This window comes from Amblyomma mixtum, chromosome 7 (genome assembly GCF_055824585.1).
Source record: "Amblyomma mixtum isolate Tamu chromosome 7, ASM5582458v1, whole genome shotgun sequence".
In the NCBI taxonomy this organism is placed as follows: Eukaryota; Metazoa; Arthropoda; class Arachnida; order Ixodida; family Ixodidae; genus Amblyomma; species Amblyomma mixtum.
This window is the reverse complement of record NC_143018.1, coordinates 55,980,453-55,996,783: the sequence shown is the minus strand read 5'-3', so window position 1 is coordinate 55,996,783 and position 16,331 is coordinate 55,980,453. Positions and strand designations below refer to the sequence as shown.

The 16,331-nt window shown below is 47.5% G+C and overlaps 2 pseudogenes; both read left to right on the top strand.

The window, feature by feature from the left end:
- The window catches only part of LOC149336129 (uncharacterized), a 568,238-nt pseudogene that overhangs the window by 317,674 nt on the left and 234,233 nt on the right, over window positions 1-16,331 (top strand).
- On the top strand, window positions 2,272-6,202 carry LOC149336130 (uncharacterized; annotated as a pseudogene).

The following is a 16,331-nucleotide window of genomic DNA, read 5'->3' as shown; positions in this document are numbered from 1 at the left end:
CTACTACTTTACCATCTATGCTGCAGACTAACCCAACACGATTTTGGAAAACTATTAGCCCTAATCAATGTAATGAGACTTCACTTAACAGTAGCTCTGGGTCTCCTATTCCTGACACTGAGGTTGCAGATGTTCTTAACACAGAATTCAGTTCGGTCTTTACTAATGAACCCCTTGACAATTTTCCAGATCCACCATATTTTACGCACCCGCTCATGCAAAATATCACATTTCATCCCGTCGGCATAGTCAAGGTAATTGAGTCACTGAAGAACTCGTCATCTACTGGAGTGGACGGTATCAACGCCAAAGTGCTGAAAAATACTAAACATACGTGTAGCCTGTTCTTATCGCTCATATTCCAGGAATCCCTGAACACCGGTTCAATTCCACGTGACTGGCAGGTGGGCAAGGTCATCCCAGTCTTCAAGAAAGCAAGCCGATCATCGCCGAGTAACTACCGCCCGATTTCCATAACAAGCGTTTCTTGCAAAATAATGGAGCATGTTTTATACTCGCATATTGCTAACTTCCTATCGTCCGTTCATTTTTTTCACTCAAGCCAGCATGGTTTTCGCAAGAATCATTCCTGTGACACCCAACTGGCACTCTTCCAGCACGACTTACATTTAAACCTTGATCGTAATATCCCGACTGATGCAGTGTTTCTAGACTTCGAAAAAGCGTTCGATAAGGTCTCCCATGGTCGTCTCTTACTAAAGTTATCACGCCTTAATATTCATCCATGTGCTCTGAACTAGATTCAAGGATTTTTATCTAACCGTCAGCAGTTCGTATATGCTAATTCACACTCTTCATCCTTAACACCTGTGCTCTCTGGGGTACCGCAAGGAACGGTACTCGGGCCCCTCCTTTTCTTGATATATATTAATGACCTACCGTGTAACATTTCTTCTCATATCCGTCTCTTTGCCGATGACTGTGTCGTTTACCGAGGGATTACTAACTCCACCGACCATTTCGCATTACAAACTGACCTTATTCGCATACAGGACTGGTGTAAAACATGGCTCATGTCATTAAATATTTCTAAAACCGTGTTAATGTCCATTCACCGTCGTCGTAATTACGCAGTGCCTAATTATAATATTAATAACCTGCAGATTGGAACATCCGAATCATTCAAATATCTTGGTGTGCATATCTCGCGTGACCTAACTTGGACCTGTCATATTAACCACATAATAAAATCTGCTAATTGTGCTCTAGGTTATTTACGCCGTAACCTTTCACTCGCTCCTCCCCCTATTAAAGACCTTGCTTTTCAAACCTTTGTGGGACCCTAGCTTGAGTACGCTAACGGTATTTTTGATCCGCACCACAATAACCTTACTAACGCCCTCGAATTGGTTCAGAACCGCGCAACACGATTCATTCTATCTAATTATTCCTACCACTCAAGCATCTCAGCGCTAAAAGCTCAAATCAAATTGTCCCCCCCCCTAGCCTCGCGCCGTAAGATAGCACGTCTTAACCTTCTTCATAAATTTTTCCATTCTTTGCCTCTTGATAACCCCTACATAAAAAGATCCCACCGCATCGCCCGGTTCAGCCACAGTAACGCAGTATATCCCCTACAAGCCCATACTGTGACATTTCAGCAGTCATTTTTTCAACGTACTGCACGAGACTGGAATGACCTGCCCACCGAAGTTGCCATTATCATCAACCCAATAGAATTCAAGCGGAGCCTCGCCAACCTTTCATCATAACATTTTTTACCATTGTTTGCCAGATACCGTCCACTCCCTCATGTAATGTCTCAACCGAGACCTTTGAGGAAATAAATAAATAGAAATAAATAAATAAATAAATGCTGGCCAAGGTTTTCCTGACGCCTTTTACGTAAGGATTGCATACGCGTTTTTGCTCCTGGCGTGTACTTAGCCTACGCGTAGAATTGTTTTCGTTCCGTGTTTTTCTATAAGGATGTTTTCTTTTGTTGACGAGTTTTAACGGCGCAAGGGCAGCCTTGCACCAAAGAGCGCTATGGAACAGTGTTTTCTTCTACGTAAGGTTAGGTCAAAGACTTTTTTCGAATCAATTCACCTGAGAGAAACCATGAGAAAATTTGTATGCATTGGAAACCGATAGCTACCTGTATCAGATTGCAGTTTATCAAAGCAACTTGCCCCTTTCCTCCTCCCAATCCCTTTCCCTCCTTTCGTTCCGTGGTCTTGATAAAAGGCCCGAAATAAACCGCCGATGACAGATGGTCGTGGGTCGGCGTAGCACCTTGCTGCAACCAGAGCCTGTCTTTGTAACCCATGATACATGATGTCAGAAGTGGGGTAGAAGCCGCGCCAGAATGGATGTTGTCAAGCCTCCAGAACCGCTACACCTGGCAGGAAACTTACGAAGAAACTGGCAAGTGTTCAAGCAAGAACTGGAGCTTTTCTTCACGGCAACGCCTACCACGACACAAAGGACGGAAGCTGCCAAGACCGCAATCCTTCTCAGTGTCGCTGGAGAAGAGGCCCTCGACGTCTATAACAACTTCTCATTTGCACAAGGTGAGAGTAATGAAGCCTACCAGACCGTACTGCGAAAGTTTGAGGAGTACTGTGCTGATGACGGGAACGAGGTGTACGAAAGACACGTTTTTCGCCTTCGTATGCAGGATGAAGGAGAGCCATTTGAGCAATTTCTGCGGCATTTAAAGAAGCAGGCGAAGCTGTGTGAATTTGGCGTGCTGGAAGAATCAATAATACGAGATCAGGTTGTTTTTGGTACTAACTATCCGAAGATGAGGGAAAAAATGCTGCGAGAAAAAGAGCTAACGTTACAGAAGGCAGAGCAAATGTGTAAAGCGGCCGAGGTTTCAGCGCGGCAGAATGCCGTTTGGTCGAAAGATACCCTGCAGGTAGACTACACCCACAAATCTGAGCAGAAGCGGAGAACTTTTCGTTGTCTGCAATGCAACAGAATGCATGCAGAGAAGGAGTGCCCGGCGTATGGAAAGACATGCTATGCGTGCAAGAAGCCAAACCACTTTGCGGTATGCTGCAAGCGTCGCCCGAGCCGACAGATAGATCAGGTTCAAGAAGATAAGGCAGAGGACGGCTTCGACATTTTAGATATCGGTGTTTGTGGCATCGAAAAAGGGGCCGGTGCAGAATGGACGGTTAGCGGAAACATACCTGGCCACGAAATCAGGTTCAAGGTGGACACAGGTTCGCAAGCGAACATAATTCCTGCGACTGTTTACCGCCGTCTCAAGAAAACTCCGAGCCTCCAACCAAGTAATGCTGTGCTGAAAGCTTACAATGGCAGTGCCATCAAGCATGTCGGTCTCGACACAGAGGTTCTTTTTCTGAACGGTGTGGCGCAGGCGGTGACGTTCTTCGTGGTGAAGAAAGGCCGTCAGGCCATATTAGGACTGCAGGCATGTCAGCAGTTTGGGTTAATTCCAAAAGTTGTGGACTCAGTGAAGTGGACTAAGCAAGCACCGGAAAAGGTTTTTTCCAGACTTGTTCCGGGCCACGGGTTGTGTCGAAAGGCGGTACCGGATGGTTCTACGAGCGGATGCTGTTCCAGTCGTGCATCCGGCACGAAGAGTACCTCTGGCTCTCAAGGAGCCTCTCAGACAAGAGCTGGAGCGCATGGAAACGTCTTTCATCATCAAGAAGGTGGATGAACTCACAGAATGGGAGTCCTTTGGTTATAGCACGTAAAAAGAATGGAGCGCTTCGAGTCTGCATGGATCCGAGAGAGATGAACAAAAACATCAAGCGCGAGCACTACCCCATGCCAACAAGGGAAGAGATTGAGGCAGAGCTTTCGGGTGCGAGGTATTTCTCCCGCCTGGATGCGAACGCAGGCTTCCATCAAATCCCAGTGGACGAAGCTACATCTCGAGTGTGCACGTTTGCGACCCCGTTCGGACGCTACCGCTTTTTTCGTCTTCCCTTTGGAATTTCATCAGCAAGCGAAGTTTTTCAAAAAACGTTAACAGAATTTTTCGACGGATTGGCAGGCGTCCGCATATACATTGACGACATTCTAGTGTGGGGTGACAGTGAGCAGCAGCATAACGAGCGCTTGCATGCCGTACTGAAGCGGGCAGAACAAGTGGGGCTGACATTTAACCTGCAGAAGTGTTTTTGGATCGAAGGAAATTGAATTTTTGGGCGACGTCATAGGTGAGCATGGCATACGCCCGAGTCGCAGCTTAGTTGACAGTTTCCTGTCGCTGTCGGCCCCGAGAGTTAAGCATGCGGTGCGCAGAATGATGGGCGTTGTCAACTACTTCAGAAAGCACGTCCCGTCCCTTAGTAATAAGACAGTCCTGCTGCGGAGCCTCGTAAAAGAAAACGTCATGTTTGAATGGACGGCCGCGCATGAGCGGGAGTGGGCAGAGATCTGCAACGCATTAACAAGCCCTCCGTTACTCGCTCTTTTTGACGAAGCGAAAGAAACAGATTATGGCGGACGCTTCGGGGACTGCTTTAGGCGCTGCGCTACTTCAACGACATGGCAGTGACTGGCGCCCAGTGACGTACGCATCTAGGACCTTAACAGATTGCGAAACACGCTACTCTCAAATTTAAAAGGAAACGCTTGGGATAGTGTTCGCATGCGAAAAGTTCCACCATTTTGTCTATGGCCGAAAGATCCTGATCGAAACTGACCATAGACCCCTGCTTGCCATTTCACAGAAGAGCAATGGAGACATGCCACCACGATTGCAGCGTTTTTTTATTAAGCTTCTACAGTATGACTATACTTTGCAGTTCGTGCCTGGCAAGGATTTGTTGCTGGCGGATATGCTGTCGCGTGCACCGGTGGCAACCCAGTTGCTGAGTGCGTCATGGGAAACAGACGGCAACGTGCATGCAGTGCAGGTCGTGTCCAGCATCGTAAGCACACCGATGAAACTGCGGCTGGAAAAGGAGTGCAGCAAAGACCCGTACTTAAGCGAGGTGAGAAAGCGAATTTCGCAGGGTGCGGCCATCGACGGTGAGCTCAAGCCATTTGCAGGAGAACTGTCTGTGGTGGACGGAATACTGTTGAAGGGCTGTAAAGTCGTCATACCTAAAGCTATGAGAGAAGAAATACTTCAACGAGTTCACGAGGGGCAGCTCGGATTGAACAAATGCAAGGACAGAGCACGGAGATTGGTATTCTGGCCTGGGCTGAACAGTGCTATTGATGCGCTCGTTCGGGGGTGTGGCACTTGCCAAAAGTATGCATACAAGCAGCAGAATGAACCTCTCCTCATGCAGCCTACCCCCGATAGGCCGTGGCATCGCGTAGGAATTTACCTCTTTCAGTTCGGAGGCGCCTCCTATGTGGTAGTATATGACGCCCACTCGAATTTCCCTGAAGTGGAGCAGCTAAGAGGCACAACGGCAAAAGAGGTCATAGGGAAAATATCTGCTATTTTCTCGCTCCACGGCATCCCTGTAGAAGTTTGGACAGACAATGGGCCCCAGTTCGCATCAAGAGAGTTTCGTCTCTTTGCGCAAAAGTATGACTTTCACCACATCACGTCGAGTCCTGAATTCCCGAGGTCTAATGGGTTAGCAGAAAAGGGGGTTCAAATAGCAAAGCGCATCCTTAAGAAGACCAATGAGTCGCGCAGTGACTTTTGGTTGGGTCTGTTAGCGTATCGCTCTTCTCCCCTGGAAGATGGCCGTTCTCCTGGCGAACTGCTACAAGGCAGGCACCTCCGTAGTTCCCTGCCTCTGTACAACGAGCAGCCAAGTGTCGCAGTGCTCAAGCATCGGCAGTCCTCGGTAGGCAAGGTACTGTCACCACTCAAGGAAGGAATTTCAGTTCGTGTCCAAGGCGACAACTGGGCACGCACGGCGACGGTAGTCGGGAAAGCAGCACCGAGGTCGTACGTGGTGGAAACGGAGGACCAGCGGCTCCTGAGACGGAACAGGCAACACCTACTACTCATTCCCGAAAACGTCGGCAGCCCTGCAAAACGGTCTCAAGTAAGTGAAGACCAGATTATCGACAGCCGTGGGGGACACGCGGACACGGACCAACAACATATGGTGGATCCGCCAGCCCTCAAGAATCGCAAAGGCCAAGACCAAGCACAGTGGATTACACTACTCCGACGCCTGGCACAGATCATTCAGTCAACTCGCCAAGCCTACGAAGATCAACTAGGCAACGTGCGGAGCCTCGCAGGCTTCATTATGACAGCAACTTTCACCAAGTTTCATAGTTTTTTTTTTATTGGGAAGAGAAGATGTAACAGATTGCAGTTTATCAGCAGTTTATCAAAGCAACTTGCCCCTTTCCTCCTCCCAATCCCTTTCCCTCCTTTCGTTCCGTGGTCTTGATAAAAGGCCCGAAATAAACCGCCGACGACAGATGGTCGTGGGTCGGCGTAGCACCTTGCTGCAACCAGAGCCAGTCTTTGTAACCCATGATACACTACCCGGCGGCACTGGGAATCGAACAACCAAACCACCCGCGAACCGCATGCGCAAAGCACTGTTGTCGCTGATTTTAAAATAAACAAGGAAGAATTGGGAATCGCTTTCCACCTAAACTTGCTTGAATTTCACCGTACCCTTCCGACACAACTGTTTGACGATATTCCTCTCAAAAAGGCTATGACAACGCGACACAAGATTCGCAGAATTACATGAATGACGAATAGGGAGGGGCGATGGTGTTAAGAGCGAAGGAGGATGTGAGCGGGGGCACAGGGAGAAATGTGCGTTATTTTCAAAAGGTACGTGGGTGACCGGGTGACCGGTTGTGGGGGTAAGGGGGAGGAGAGAGCAAAGGAAGAGGGTGCTGTCTCCTGCTGTACCTTTGCGTGCACCTTTCTCTTTCTTCCCCTTTTACTTTTCCTGGAGCCGCGGACCGCAGGCCGAGGTTTCTTATTAAGTGCGCTGTTTTTTTTACTTCCGACGCTGAAGAACGACAAAGCTGGCGCGTCTGCCGAACCATCCCTGAAAGGTCTCATGCATGAACGCATCCTTGCCGGCTCACGCAAAAAAAAAAATCCTTACAGTGGCTACTCAGTCACTCCTGGCGAAGGGTCAGTCCTGAAGCGGTCAAACAGTTCTGAAAAACCACATCAGTGTTTTCGGAGAGAATCAGTTGCATTCTTTGACGTCCTGGTTACGCAGGACTGCCACCAGCTTTGTAAAGAGCGCAGTGCAAGGCACAATGAGGCACAAAAGCAAATTTTGGTAAATTTGGTGAGACTACGGCAAATGTGAATTTGGTGTGTTAGCACTGCGGTTTCGATATTGGGATCCACTGCGCACGGCTGGAAGTTGATGCAGAAGATACCCAAAGCACAGCGCGAGAGACTGGTTAGTTTAGGACACGGGATGTTCCGCTGTGGCGATGTAAGAGCGAGTGCTGTTTTGCTGAGGTGTGTCGTATTACGTGCCATGTCGATCTGCCACTGTTTTCCTCATTGTTTGTATATGGTTCATGTACATAGAACCAAAGGAGATGATGAAGTGGTCTGATGCAGTGGCCGGCAAAAGTAATTAATCGCTCCGTCCGGATTGGAAACCCACTCGCGGCCGTAAGGTATTTTATTTTAGTTAATTTTATTTAAGCTCAAGAAAACTCCAGACATACATACGTATCTCGGCGAACACTAAGATTGAAAGCCTCACCGCCGGATGAAAAAAATTCGATCGCATCAGGTCGCTGTTGTTCGTCCATTTTTCCGCGGTAGCGAAAGAGTTCATGAAGAAGACGGTAAAAGAAAAGGCTCTACCTTAGAGCCTTTACTTCGTAAACAATCCATTACACAATCATTATGAACAGGCGAGAGCTTTGTGCGGCCACGTAATTGGTGAAACCTTCGGAAACCACGTGTCCTCAGCCTGTGTGTCAAGAAACCAGTCGTATGGAGCAAGGTATCCGTTTCTCTACAGATCATTTGTAGATGACGAAAGTGATACAGCCGGATGATCTGGTTGCGTGTTGAGTTCTCGAATTTCTTTTTTACACTATCACAAGACAGACGCCTGCACTTGCAAAGGATCACGTCCTGTACCGATCCAACCCCTTCTAACCTCTGGTAAGGCTCCACCAGCGCTGGTGGAGGCCTATCGGTGGTCTAGCTCTTAGGCCTATACCAGATGTTAGGTGTGTGTGCATGTGCGTGTGCGTGTGCGCGTGCGCGTGTGCGCGCGTGTGTGTGCGCGCGCGCGTGTGTGTGCGTGTGTGTGTGTGTGTGTGCGTGTGCGTGTGTGTGTGTGTGTGTGCGCGCGCGCAAAGAGTGTCAACAAAAAGTTGCGTGAATGCAAGCGCTTTTCCTATGTAATCGCATCAAACTATATCATATATGCGACGGCAAATCTCATGAAAATGGATATACGTTTCAGTAGAGCTACCTCCCTTATACTTCACGGATGCAGCAAACGGGCGCGATGCATATTGTGTTTCTCCGTTTCGGAAAAATGAAAAAAACATGGTGACTGAGGTTATGCGTAGATGTGAACTACCGTAAATTAGCCGCATGTCCTGCTGCATGTATCCGGTCACCATACGAGATTAGCCTACACTTACGGACCCATATTACTGCAGCCTCTTCGAGCAAAAAGAAAAAAAAAGTGAAAACAAATCCGCAATGGCGTGTTTTCATCAATGCTTATGCGGACGCTAGTTTGTTCAATAACAGTTTTGCTGGCGGGTATAGCATGTGGTAACATGACATGAACGCTACTCCCAGGAGACTTCACTGTTTAAAGGAGCCAACGTAGGAAATTTCGCCTGTCATAGGCCTTGGACAGCGTTATAAGTCAGAATACGCCGGAACGTGTTCTTGACGACTGCAACCACAATTTGAAATGACGGAAAATCTAGCTGTTTATTTCATGAGTACATCCTTTGTTCAACCGCCTACCAACATCCACGTTCTCTCCCTAACTGACACTTATTATATATCGTCTAGTCCATTCGGACCACGCGGCAGCTCCGCGGGCCGCATACCTATCGTGTTTTTCGCGCACATGTATTATTTTTCATTTTTCAACTTTTGTATAATTTCTTGAACTCTATCTTTTCCGCGCCCTTATCATTCTCATCTTTATAAAGATACCTTGTTATTTGTTATTTACTTAGACCAACATCGTCTTAAATCTAGAATCTTAGAATGATTTAACCTGCGCATGTATGCAAGTTTCGAAACCACATGCATTGCTCTAAGCTTTATCAAATTACTGTCACCGTGTCATATTTCTTTGGCGCCACATTTCATCAAAAGTTTTTCTTTTCTCTGTGTGTGTGTTAATATTTTTGTGTTATATATTTTCAATTTATTTTTGTGTTAATTTTTCCTGACTTCCCTCGCGTGTTTTCTTCCCCAAATTCATCCTTGCCTTCCAATTACGCGCTCGGGCTAGCACAGTATTCTACCCGACAGATGCTGCGTTTCAACCCGTGCCGGACACCGGTTGAAACGGCCTAGTATATTTATGGGAAGAAGAGCGCCAGGTTCTCTGCTAGAAAAGCCCGACAGGAGACCAAAGGGAAGAAATGAAGCAGAAATACCCAGATCACACAGTCTCTGGTTGCCGTTGCGGTGGTTAACAAGTCAGTGTTGGCCGTCTCTCGAACACGTCTCCAGCAAGCGTCTCAGGATACCTGACCCGGGCCGCCCGCTCGGGCCCGGCGGCGTCCCTCGGGGGTGTGTACGTACGGGAGGGGGGGGGGGGTATTAGCGGCCTCTGTATGCGCCGAGAACCGGGCATAACGCTATTTTGCCTCTTCTATCGCTGTTCAAACTCGCCTTTGCTACTACTGTACGGTTTCCACCTCCGCGGCCCGTGTGAGAGCTGTCGTGCTGTCTATTATACGGTCTCTTGCCTCATTCTCAAGTTTATTTCGGTTGGTTGGTGGGTTGGTTTATGGGGTTTAACGTCCCAAAGCTACTGAGGCTATGAGAGACGCCGTAGCGGAGGGCTCCGGAAATTTCGACCACCTGGGGTTCTTTAACGTGCACTGACATCGCACAGTACACGGGCCTCTAAAATTTCTCCTCCAAAGAAATTCAACCACCGCGGCCGGGATCGAACCCGCGTCTTTCGGGTCAGCAGCCGAGCACCATAACCACTGAGCCACCGCGGCGGCGCCAAGTTTGTTTCGAGGGCAGAGATTATACCTCCTCGCTTGTTCATAATATTGACGAAACCGATTCATTGTAAGCCTGCCCTGGCGAAGGGAATACCATTCCCGAAAGTGTTGGCAAAATAAAGCTTAAAAGAATAGTCGGGTTTGACGGAATGGTGTACCTAAACTAATAACTTGGGCCATTCGAGCCCCTACTATATATATATATATATATATATATATATATATATATATATATATATATATATATATATATATATATATATATATATATATATATATTATATATATATAATAAGTTGGGGAAGTCACATTGAAAAACTTAGATTTATTCAACGTTTCGACCAGGGACTGGTCTTTTTTCAAGAATGATCATACAGTGCACGGATGCATCTTCTTATAGCAGTGAACATGGCACACAGAGGGCTTGAAAGAGAAAAATATCGGTAAATAAAGAAAGATAAAAAATGAAAGAAATGAAAAAAAAATCAAAGGGAAAAGAGGAACACAGCCGAGACAGCAAACCCAAACGCCAAGATGGTCCAGCAAAGGCGCCGCCTGAAAGAGGTGAAAGAGGGAGGCGGGCCTAGGTGGGCACGCGACTAGTTCGGAAGAGGGAAAAAACGTGGGGGTGCTTAACAAAATAAGGGAAGTGCCTGCCAATAGACCTCTCCCTCGAGTAAACAACGTGACGTCACGGCACGCACGTGCAGCGACTGCAGCGCTCTCCTCCCTAGCGGCGATGGGCAAAACGCTCTGTCTTCAGCTGGCATCCAAACGCTCCCGTACGTGCCTCGGAAGCGATGGAGCTGTCAGAGTACGCGAAGTCACTGCCTGAAATCGCCCGGCAGCGATATGTTGAAAAGTTGAAAGTCGACGGGAAACCGTACCCTCACCCCTTCGTTTTGAAGGACTGGAGAAACGACCCGAAATTGTGGCCAAACGTGCGTTTTGGCGACATATGAATCTCGTTCAGACGCCCGGCCCTTACACTACTGAGAGCATGAAGTGCTACCGTTCGCTGAAGGCGTACGTTCTTGCAGCGAAAGGGCACGTGCACCAAGTTTTGGCAGCCGACTTTGGTTTAGAGTGCTGCTTTTTAAAAGCATAAGTGACCCCGTCGCAGAGGACCACCGGCGAGCCGTACGAAGCGTGGACGCATAAAAGCGTCCACGCTTCGTACGGCTCGCCGGTGGTCCTCTGCGAGAAGAAGGAAGCGTACAGGCAGCTCACTTCACATGCATGGCCGGGTGAGTTCAAGTGTTCGGCGGGATGTCGAACAACAGCGTTTTAACGCGCTACCTTGATCAGCAGAAAGATAATTGCATGCGGTAGATTCGAAATGCATTACACGCTAACCGTCACGTCAGAATACTGTTCACGTGTGAAGTCAGCGTACAATAATGCAGTGCGTAGGATGTCATATATTTTGATTGTGTTAGTGCATTCGAGGTCATATATTAAGGCGAAAGCCTTTAATGTCTCCTCGTTGTAAGCAGCAGTTGTCGACAGAAATGTCACGCTTTTCAATTGGTCGAAACGGTCGTGACGTCTCAGTGCGCCAATTTCAAACGCGGCCAATTGTACTTTGGCTAGTAACCATGCAACCAATTGAAGGAATCATATAGTGATGCTCCAAGTAAGTGGGACTGAGCTTAGTTAATTGCTTAATTACCCAACTTTTCTAGTCAGGCCATATAAATAAATAAAACCGAGTAGGAAATTCGTCGAGCTCTGGAATCGAACCCCGGTCTTCGGAGTGCGAGACGAGCATGCTATCCACTCCGCCATGCCAGCTCTTTTTTTTTCTTTATTGCCTGGCTTCGGCTCATGACATTGCACAACAAAAATACACATAACGCTATATACATACGACACTGTCGTGGTCAGCCAGCACAAGACTGGCTTCGTCAGCTTAAAATTCCCGCAACATACACAACGGCTCTAGTCTTGAGAGCCACTCGGGAGGCTCCGCAGCTGCTTTTTGGATTGCAAGAAACCAGTCCATGCTTTCCCGAAAATAAATTCGGGCCGGTCGTGCATCTATGTCACAATGGTAGCCTGCCATTCTGGAGCGCCATATACAGTGGAGGCCCAAGAGCATTATGAGATCAAAAGGTGCCCCATCCTCATTGTCAGTGCTTAAATAGCGAATTCCGTGCGCGTCAAGTGGCAGCTCTTTCTTTATGGTCCTTTGTAACACGTCCCAAAAATAAACCCCTTCCCAGCAATGCAAAAAAACATGGTCTATTGTTTCAGGCTGTTTACAAATTAAGCAGTTCGATCCCCACGGTAAAAAGAAATCCTTTCCCTCTAGAAACTTTTTAACTGGTAACGTCCCGGTGTGTAACTTAAAAAAGAAAGTCTTTACTCCTGGTGGCACCTGCATTTTCTTCACCCTTTTTAAAACATCCCTTCCCGGGCCTCCACTGTACAAGACCCTGTACATGGCCTCTGGGAAAACAATATCACAAAGATCATTGTACAACTTTTTCCTTTTACTTTTACAAATAATCGGTGGAAAAACGTGCCGAAAGAAACCGAACGCTTGCTACAATCTCTTTGCAGTAACCAAAAGTTCCACCAGAGAGCTCTTCTGTGGATACCACAAACTCCGGCAGCAATCGCCGCAGCTTCACATGGCACACGTTGCGCAAGAACGGGTCTGTGACGTCGCGAAAAAACAAAAAACGGTTCACCAGCTGCCTTAAAAAGAGGTGCCCTAGCCCTAGCCCCCCGTCTTTTACCCGACGGAACAGGTTCGTTCTGCTACAACGTTCCCATTCGGACGCCCATATGAAAACTGCAAAAATCCTGTGTAGCTTCTGAACGTTCACACGCGAGCAATGCAAAACCTGCATCACATACCAGAGTTTGCTAATAAAAAAAAGATTGCAGACTGTAGCTCTGGCGAAAATTGAAAGGCTGGTGCCTTTCCATTTCCCAGCTCGGTCACGTGCGTCTTTAGTTTGCTCTTTCCAATACTCCTCGCTATCGCGATAAGCATCGAGCGGAACGCCCAAATACTTGCCAGGGGTCGTCGCCCACGGTACGTTGGCGAAATGGTCCGGGTGGGATGGCCACCATCCATGCCATAGCCCAAGGCACTTGGACCAGTTAACCCCGCTACCAGTGACTTCGCTGAACGCGCGTACACACCCGACAGCTTCACTTATGCTCCCCTGATCAACCGTAAATACTGCAACGTCATCTGCATAGGCCAGCAGCTTAACTTCAGCTGCTTGTAACCTAAAGCCATTAATACTGTTGTTTTCTATGATTTTCATGCACAGCGTTTCGATGTAAATACAAAACAAGAGAGGGCTGAGGGGGCAGCCCTGACGCACCGAACACTGCACGCTAATGGGGGCCCCCAGACTCTTGTTAACAATCAGTCTCGTCGTGCAGTTTCGATACGCCAGGGCTACACCCTTACGGATAACTGAACCGACGTTCACATGGTCTAATACGGTAAACAAAATTTCATGGGAAACACAATCAAATGCCTTTTCGAGATCAATCTGAAGCATCGCTACTCGCCCATTGATGTCGTCACAGCTTTAAAGCACACTGCGCGCTTTGTGAATGTTGGAAAAAATTGAGCGCCCTTTGATTCCACATGTCTGGTGGGGTTCAACAATATCCGATATCACTGTCTGCAGTCTACGCGCCAATACCTTCATAAAATTTTGTAGTCCACATTAGTGAGTGCTATGGGTCGATACGCTGTAACCAATTGTAATTTCTCTATATCATCCGTTTTAGGTATGAGCACTGTATGGGAGATCCCAAAAGACGGAGGCAATACGTTTATTTCATAGGCTTCATTGAAAATTGTACACAGCACTGGGGCAATTTTGCAACGCGATAACGCCGTTCTTCCATAAGCTCTATCTTTTGTTTTGTTTTCCTGACATCTTCTATCCATTTCCCAGGCTCTTTGCATTCCTGCTTCATCAGCGTTTGAAGCAGTGCCCTTAGCTCAGCTTCGTCTTGTTTTTCCTTATAATGGATACATGTCGCCCTTTCTATTGCTTTGATTTTTAAAGATTCTTTACTTAGCTCCCACTGTTGCCAAATCTTCAGGTTCTTGCGCGGGTTTATTTTCCCTATTTCATCCTTTACTGCTCTGCAGTAGATTTCGTCTTGAAGAAGCGTGTTGTTTAGCTTCCACATTTCCCACGAAAATGCCTTGCTTCGGTTCACACTTCCCAGGCAGCACTCAACTAAACAGTGGTCTGCGAAGGAGACTCCCACAACTTCATAATGTTTGCAAACAGGGGCAAGGTCGACTGATGCGTAAATGCGGTCCAGCCGTGCATGGCTTGAGCCCTGGAAATCAGTGAACTGCACTGTCCGCGCACCCTCAATAAGTTCAGCCACATCCTCAAGGTTTCCGTTCTCGATCATTCGCATCAACACTTCAGTGCTCCTGTCTCGAAACCCCCGGATGCTTGACCTATCGCGCGCATTAAGAACACAATTGAAGTCGCCTAATAAAATGAGCCGCCTCTCCGTACAAATGCGCTCTTGGAGGCTTTGGAAAAAGGCAACCCTTTCCTCAACCACATTCGGCGCGTACACAGTAACAATGCGCCACTCATTGCCGTTCAGACAAAAATCAAGCACAATACACCGGCCATAGACACGCGAAAAATGAGCCTGCACCTCTAGCCCCGGCATCTTCTTTACAAAAAGCGCGCAGCCAGCCGATGTTCCCACTGCTTGACTGACGACAGCATAAAATCTAGTCGTGAAACGTCGCACCATGCTGTCGGTTCCTTCGTTGCCGTCCACTTTCGTCTCCTGCACGGCAAATACCGATGTTCTTGCGCCGGATGATACCGGCGGCAACAGTGGCGTCTAGCGGTGCGCTAGACGTGGAAGGTAAGCACCATGCTGTTGGTTCCTTCCTCTTGCGTAAAAATGGCTCCCGCCTCCGCCTTTAGAGTCGCTACATTGAGTGTAAGGGCCCTGGCGGCAAGGAAAAAACAAGGGCAGGTGTACCGACTTATTACGGAGCGCGAGATAGATGTATTCACCATGCCAGCTCAATGGTTATGAATGAACAAAGGCGCGTCTAGTGAATGCGGTGTCTTTGCTCACTGTCATGCTCCTCCCTTCCCTTCCGGCGAGGTTTAGGTGTCCACCGAGGTATGAGAGACAGATACATTTCCTTTCCTCAAAAAACAATTTACCGACGAGCTAGGCGTAGAACCGAATGGGCGATGGCGTTCTATGGACTCCCTGGCAGCGTTGCAACCCTTAGCGAAAAGAGGATGTGCTAAAAATGCATTTCAAACGTATTGTATTAATTTCATATTTATTTCGCATTTTTTTTGTCCCTATGCTTAAACTGCAATACGAATGCTTTCTAAGTATACTAGGAATAATATTTTGAACGTTCTTAAAAATACGTGAAAAGTACATTTTTGGCCGCTTAGCATATTTGTAATGCATTAAAAATATAATAAAAATATACATTAGAAATATACTAAAAATATACATTTAATACATTAAAAATGTGTTTACTCGGGCTTAAAAAAAAGTCTACTGGGCGGCTCCATGGAATGACCCGGGTTAATTCATCAACTGGAGAACAAATCGTACACGGGCATTTATCAACAGGAGTCTGATATTATAAGGTCACGTGATTGAATGGGAACGGCAGATACCTACATACAGCATACCAAGACGACAGCGACACAGCAAACAACAAATCCTACGACAAGCGCTTACTTGGCTTGCCGTATATATACCCCGCGAAAGCGACGCACTATTTTGCACGGTGATACCTTTTTTTGCGCAAAAACTGTGGGCTTCCAAATTATCGCAGAAGTACCCTACTGGTTGCGTTCGAATCTGGGATTAATTGAGAACAGAATTGCTAATTGAAACTTGCGTCAGGCACAGGTCAGGAGTCGAACTGTCAACCAACAGATACATGGGCGTGTAAGGGAGCCGGTCTGCCCTGCCACACGGGGTCCTTTCCGCTGGCTTATTCGGACCCAGAAGTACCCAAGGCGCTTTTGCTGGTATAATGCTATCACGTTCTCACACGGAAATGTTCGAATGACATTTAGTGGAATGGCATTCGAGAATAGGAATGACATTCGGACTCGATGGACTGCCGCGGTGCTGCACGACACTTTCGAAACGCATTCGAAAGCCTCAGCTCGTTTTCAGTGTACAGCGACGACGACGACGGCGGTCACACTAGTCCGACAACGACAGTATATATC